Source organism: Bison bison, unplaced genomic scaffold (assembly GCF_000754665.1).
Source record: "Bison bison bison isolate TAMUID 2011002044 unplaced genomic scaffold, Bison_UMD1.0 scf7180017864162, whole genome shotgun sequence".
NCBI classification, from domain to species: Eukaryota; Metazoa; Chordata; class Mammalia; order Artiodactyla; family Bovidae; genus Bison; species Bison bison.
This window is the reverse complement of record NW_011494734.1, coordinates 745,277-752,712: the sequence shown is the minus strand read 5'-3', so window position 1 is coordinate 752,712 and position 7,436 is coordinate 745,277. Positions and strand designations below refer to the sequence as shown.

Genomic DNA, 7,436 nt, shown 5'->3' with positions numbered 1-7,436 from the left:
GGGACTCTCAGGAGTCTTCTCCAACACCACAGTTCAAAAGCATCAATTCTTTGGCGCTCAACTTTCTTCACAGTCCAACTCTCACATCCATACATGACCACTGGAAAAACCATAGCCTTGACTAGACGGACCTTTGTTGGCAAAATAATGTCTCTGCTTTTGAATGTGCTATCTATGTTGGTCATAACTTTCTTTCCAAGAAGCAAGTGTCATTTAATTTCATGGCTGCTATCACCATCAGGGTATACTTCCTTATTAGTCATAACTGGAGCTCTGAGGAAACTAGTTCATGGTATCCACATACCAGAAGGATGGGAACTGGACGTGAGGATTAACCTTCATTGACTGCCTACTACATGCACAGTTACCATACCAAAGAATTTATGTATCATCCCTTTTAATTATCTTAAACCTCTGACTTTCATTAGAGGCTCAGGGAAGTAGTCACTGACTTGAGTTCTTGTGGATTTTTAAGTGATGAAACTGGTTTTCACACCTAACCCACAGGCTTTCTATCAGAAAACTGTGTGTTATTTCTGGTGTGTTTCTACCAGAAAACTGTGCGTTGTTTGGACTTGGACTTTTATCCTAGCTCTCTAGCCCTAGACGGTTCACTTTGTTGTTCTTTAGTAAATTCTCCTGAGGCAGCAAGGATTGGGGAGGGGTGGAGTGGTGTTGGGGTCAGAGATTGGAACCACTTTCCCACTTTCCCAGCATCCTCTTTTCTCTTTCTTGTCTTTATAAATGAATAATTTATTTTGGTACGCATGTGTGTGATACCCAGTTGAAAAGGTATCAAAGGAGTTTAAGGAATATTTGAAAAGTTAATTCTTCTCCCTGACCATCAGTCATTGAGTTCCTTTTCCTGGAGAGAGCCATTATTGTCAGTTTGCTGTTGCTCCTACCAGAAATAGTCTGTTAACGGGAGGTGCGTGCTTTGTATCCGTAAAACAAACGTTACATGCCATACACAAATGTTCTGTGCCTTTGTATTCATCAGTGGCATATCTTCCATAGTAGAACATAGAGGACAGCCTCTTTTTTAGCATGTAACAACTTTTTTAGTCTACATACAGAATTGTGCAACCATCACCAGAACATTTTCATCATCCTTAAGAGTAATTCTGTATACTTGAGTAGTTACTTCCATTTCTTCAAATCCCCTCAACCATAAGCAGCTACTAACCTACTTTCTCTCTCTCCTAGGGATTGCATATAAATGGAATCATGCAATATAATCTTTTATGACTGGTTTCTTTCATTTACCATAATCTTTTCAAGGATCATCCATGTTGTATCATCTATCAGTACTTCCATTACTTTTTATTGCTGAGTAATATTCTGTTATATTACGATTTTCTTCTATTTATTCATTCATCAGTTAATAGATGTTAGATTGTTTCTGCTTTTGACTATTTTGAATAATGAGGCTAACAACATTTATCTGCAGGTTTTTCTTTTGAAGTACATTTTAGCCTCTCTTACATATATTTAAGAATAGAATTGCTGGGTCATATGGTAACTCTGTTCAACCTTTTGAGAAACTGCGTCTAGTTTTTCAAAATGGCTGTCTCATTTTCCTTTCTTATGAACAGTCTGTGAGGATTCTAATCTTTGCACATTCTTGCCATCCCTTGTTGCTGTCTTTTTGACTTGCTGTCCTAGTAGGTGTGAACTCATGTCTCGCTGTGGTCTGTGTATTTGGCTGCGCCAGGTCTTAGTTGTGACACTCTGGACCTTTGCTCTTTGTTGTGGTGTGAGGGGTGTTTATTTACAGCATGTGAACTCTTAGTTGTGGCATCATTGTGCTTTTGATTTTTGTTTTTCTGATGGCTAATGATGAACATCTTTTCTATGAGTTTTAAATAGTTTTAGCTCTTAATATCTGGTTCTGTGATCAACTATGAGTTAATTTTTTTTTTTTAATGGTGTGTGTTAGGAGTCCAAGTTTATTCTTTTGCATGTGGATATTCATTTTCTCATGACCATTTGTTTAAAAAAACACTTCTTTCCTTATTGAATGGTCTTGGCACCTTTGTTGAAAAATCATTTGACTGTAATCTGAGGGTTTATTTCTGAACTGTCTATTCCACAGAGTTGATTCCTGTACCTTTTTTGTAAGTTTTGAAATCAGGAAGCATGGGTTTTCCAGTATTATTCCTTTTCTATATTGTTTTGGCTCTTCTAGGTTGTTGCATTTCCATATTAATTTTAGGAATGGCTTGTCAATTTCTGCAAAGAAGCCAGCTGGTATTTTGATAGGCATTGGGTTGAATTTGTAAGTCAGTTTGGGGCATATTGTCATCTTAACAGTATTAAATCTTCAATCCATTAACAAGGGATTTTGTTCTATTTATTTGATGGTAGTGGTTTAGTTGCGAAGTCATGTCTGACTCTTCGGACCCCATGGACTGTAGCCCGTCAGGCTCCTCTATCCATGGGATTTTCCAGGCAAGAATACTGGAGGGGGTTGCCATTTCCTTCTCCAGGGGATTTTTCTGACCCAGGGATCATACCCAGGTCTCCTGCATTGTAGGCATATTCTTTACTGACTCAGCCACTAGGGAAGCCCAAGATCTGTTTATTTAGATCTTTAATTTCTTTCAGTGGTATTTTTTAGTTTTCATAGTATATGTTTTGAACTTCTTTTGTTAAATTTATTTCTATGTACAGTTTACCCTTAACACAGGTTTGAACTACTTGGGTCCACTTACATGTGGATTTCTTTTTTACAGTAGTACCCATGTATACGGAGGGCCAGCCATAAGTAATATTTGGATTTTCAATCTTGCCCCAGCCCTCTCTAATTGTTCAAGGGTCAACTGTATTTTTTTTCCCCATAGAAAGCAGAAAAAATAATTTACTCCAAAAAATGGCAGAAATAAATTCATTTTGAAAATATACTTTGGTATAATTCTGGTGAAACAGATTTTTCCCTCTGAACATGTTCCCCTACTGGCTGTCCCACTGAAGTTTTATTGTCTTGTAATTTTTAAACATTTCTCTGATTCCCATGTAATGAGCTGGCAGTAGCCATCTTCAAATCCACAGGTTCCAAGGAGAGAGTATTGTTGGCTATTTTTCAGAAGAATAGCACTTTGTATTTCAAAAGACTATAAAAACATTTTATGGAGGCAGCACAGTTTAGGGTAAGTAGGCACATCTTTTATCAAAGTGTAAGAAAGGTGACAGGAAAAAATGCTGCAATGTAGAATAAGGCTTTCAAATGTGGTGGGAACCTTTTCAAGGCTGCTGATGGCTAAAACGGTCAAGTCAAGGAAAGTGGTCTGAGTATGAGGTGATTTTGAATGTAGAAGAGTTCTGTTTGTGATCTCAGTGACTGGTGTGCAGGTCTTCTTTCTCAAGGGCAATGATGCTTGAGGTACCATATGGTTCCATTTTTCAGTTGTGGTCCAAAGAGAGGGTTGAGTTGGGCCAGAATTGTAACCAGCCAAAAGAGATAGCAGCAAACCAAACAGGTCACCAAAATGGTGGTGATAACTCCCCAGCTGGGAATGCTCAGGTGGAACCAGGACACCAGGAAGCTGATGAAGCCACAGAATTCATTGATCACATTGAGAGGCACCGTGAGGCTGATATCTGCCATGATTGCTGCCAGAGCTTTGTATATATATATATTTTTTTGACACTATTGTGAATGAAATTTTCTTTATTTGCCTCATTCTTAATATTGTCTGCATGTGCCATAATCTATCATTAGGTTATTAACAAATCTCCCCTTGATGGATATTTAAGTCCCCAAACATTGCTATTTGTAGACATTGTCACTGTATTTGGTAAATTCCAATAAGGAGGTGTGCTGAGCTAAAGGATGCTCCAAAATATTAAAATCATCAAAAATGAATATGCTGTCCTTGTTTATAATTTTATGGCTAAAACTTTCAGAAGTGGACTATATAAAAAAATGGTTCCAAATGCCTTTTAAGTTTTTTTTTTTTTCTTTTTAACTTATTAAAAGTAATGATATGCTAGAGGAAGTTCATGCTGCTAAAGTATTGGCTAGAGCAGCCTGTCCAGTAGAACTTTCTGGGATGATGGAAATGTTCTATCATCTGCACTGTTCAGTAATGTAGCCACTAACTGTTGTGTGTAACTGTTGAACACTTAAACTGAGGGAAGAGTGACTGAAGAACTGAGTCTTAAATTTTAATTCTGCTTAATTTGGCTAGTGGCTATTGTGTCATATAATTGTAGTTGCTTTTAGATTTAAGCTTGCAGAAGGGACTCCCTGGTGATCCAGTGGTTAGGAATCCACCTGCCAGTACAGGGGATGTGGGTTTGATCCCTGGTCTGGGAAGATACCACATGTCATGAAGCATCTAAGCCTATGCATGGGCCACTACTGCTGAGCCGTGAGAACCTAGAGCCTGTGCTTCACGACAAGAGAAGCTACGAAAATGAGAAGCCCAATTAAGCAACTAGAGAAAACCCAGGTGCAGCAGTGAAGATCCAGTGCAGCCAAAATTAATAAATACATAAAATAAATTACCAAAAACCCCTTACCAAAAAGAAAAAAAGCAACCTTGCAGAGGTGTGCAAGAGCCATGTCCAAAGTGGGACATCTTGCATTATTTCCTGAGTAGCATGAGGCAATCATTAGTGGTTCTAGTTAAGTTTCATCAATATGGATCTCAGTAAACAAGTTTTTTTTTGGAGGGGGAGGGGGAATGGTGTTTGCAGTTTACCTTATACCCAGCTGGCTTCATATTGCCTACAAACAGATTTAGATAGAAACATGTGGGTCCTTAGTTCACTAGTTTTTATATGTGTATCTCATCTTGATGTAAAAGGTATACTTATACAAGGTAAAACTTGTGTATTCTCTAAAATCTGTTTTTAAATTTATGAATTTATCTCAGTGATTATGCCTTGGGTCACTGACTGAAGATCAGGAACCGGAGAAGGCTAGAATCTGTTGGTGGTTTGACTAACCTTGTATGTTAGCTCTCAACTAAAGCTCTGCTCTTGGCTCTTTAATTCCTCAGTTCTTCCTGGCACTCACACATGCTTAGAAAGGCTTTAGCTACCAACTGCTTGGGCTTCTGAGGTGGCTCAGTGGTAAAGAATCTACCTACCTATGCAGGAGATGCAGGTTCAATCCCTGGGTCGGGAAGATCCCCTGGAGAAGGAAGTGGCAACCTACTCCAGTATTCTTGCCTAGGAAATCCCATGGACAGAAGAGCTTGGTGGGCTATAGCCCATGGGGTTGCAAAAAGTCGGATGCCACTGAGCATGTACACACCAGCTACTTAATCATGACCTCTGATTCTATTTACAGCCCAAACCTTTGTTTTTTAGCTATGCATATCAAATAGTCCACTGTATTTCTACAATGCTAGACATCTCACATGCTCCTCAAACTCTGATGAGATGAAACAGAAGTACACTTTCACTGAAAACCATTCCTCCTCCTCCTCCTGCTCTGTTCTCCATCCAAATTAATGGCACTCAATATGCCAGCAAATTTGGAAAACTCAGCGGTGGCCACAGGACTGGAAAAGGTCCGTTTTCATTCCAATCCCAAAAAAAGGCAATGTCAAAGAATGCTCAAACTACCGTACAATTGCACTCATCTTACATGCTAGTAAAGTAATGCTTAAAATTCTCCAAGCCAGGCTTCAGCAATACATGAACCATGAAATTCCAGATGTTCAAGCTGGTTTTAGAAAAGGCAGAGAAACCAGAGATCAAATTGCCAACATCCACTGGATCATCGAAAAAGTAAGAGAGTTCCAGAAAAACATCTATTTCTGCTTTATTGACTATGCCAAAGCCTTTGACTATGTGAATCATAATAAACTGTGGAAAATTCTGAAAGAGATGGGAATACCAGACCACCTGACCTGCCTCTTGAGAAACCTGTATGCAGGTCAGGAAGCAACAGTTAGAACTGGACATGAAACAACAGACTGGTTCCAAACAGGAAAAGGAGTACGTCAAGGTTGTATATTGTCACCTTGCTTATTTAACTTATATGCAGAGTACATCATGAGAAACGCTGGGCTGGAAGAAGCACAAGCTGGAATCAAGATTGCTGGAAGAAATCTCAATAACCTCAGATATACAGATGACACTACCCTTATGGCAGAAAGTGAAGAGGAACTAAAGACCCTCTTGATGAAAGTGAAAGAGGAGAGTGAAAAAGTTGGTTTAAAGCTCAGCATTCAGAAAACTAAGATCATGGCATCCGGTCCCATCACTTCATGGCAAATAGATGGGGAAACAGTGGCTGACTTTATTTTTCTGGGCTCCAAAATCACCTCGGATGGTGTCTGCAGCCATGAAATTAAAAGACGCTTACTCCTTGGAAGGAAATTTATGACCAACCTAGACAGCATATTAAAAAGCAGAGACATTACTTTGCCAACAAAGGTCTGTCTAGTCAAGGCTATGGTTTTTCCAGTAGTTATGCATGGATGTGAGAGTTGGACTAGAAAGAAAGCTGAGTGCTGAAGAATTGATGTTTTTGAACTGTGGTGTTGGAGAAGACTCTTGGGAGTCCCTGGGACTGCAGGGAGATCCAACAAGTCCATTCTAAAGGAGATCAGTCCTGGGTGTTCATTGGAAGGACTGATGTTGAAGCTGAAACGCCAATACTTTGGCCCCCTGATGTGAAAAGCTGACTCATTTGAAAAGACCCTGATGTTGGGAGGGATTGAGGGCAGGAGGAGAAGGGGACGATAGAGGATGAGATGGCTGGATGGTATCACCAACTCTATGGATATGGGTTTGGGTGAACTCCCAGAGTTGGTGATGGACAGGGAGGCCTGGCGTGCTGCGGTTCATGGGGTCACAAAGAGTTGGACACGACTGAGCAACTGAACTATCTTATATCTTACTATGAGCAACCTAGGAGACAAACACTCACTTCCGGTTAGTGAATTACTAAGTTCTGAATTCAGGTTTTCAGCATCATCAACTCCTTGGATACCTCACTAGTTTTCCTGCTTCTGTTTTTTATCCTTTGTATCCATTCTGTATACCAATTCCATATATTCTTTGCAGAGAACAACTCTCTGGTCCTGAAATTGTTTTTCAGTGGCTCCTATTTGCCTTCAGGATAAAGCCCAAATTCCTTAGAACTGTAAATTTTTTTCTCTTGTCAGCTGACTGATGCTGAACCTTTATGCCTCTGATCACCCTGTTTCCTGGGCTGTGGCCACCCTCTTCCACCCTCTGTGCCTCATTCTGGTCTATATCTAAAATCACCCCCAACATGTAGATGTTTGTGGCTCAGCCCTCTGCCACCTCACCTTCCATGACAACACTGAGAGGAGCTAATTATGTTCCCATATCCACGTGTTTATAGGAATTTTTCTCCCTCTTGTTAGACCATGCATTCCCTCAATGCTGGGCTCCTTTGCACTCTGGTGTATGTCCTGGTACTTGCTGTATGCTTGTCTGAGTATTTGTGG

The 7,436-nt window shown here is 39.9% G+C and overlaps 1 pseudogene; it reads right to left on the bottom strand.

Moving 5' to 3' along the window:
- Positions 1 to 2,685: 2,685 nt before the first annotated feature.
- On the bottom strand, positions 2,686 to 3,879 carry LOC104989690 (annotated as a pseudogene).
- Between the last annotated feature and the right edge of the window lie 3,557 nt (positions 3,880 to 7,436).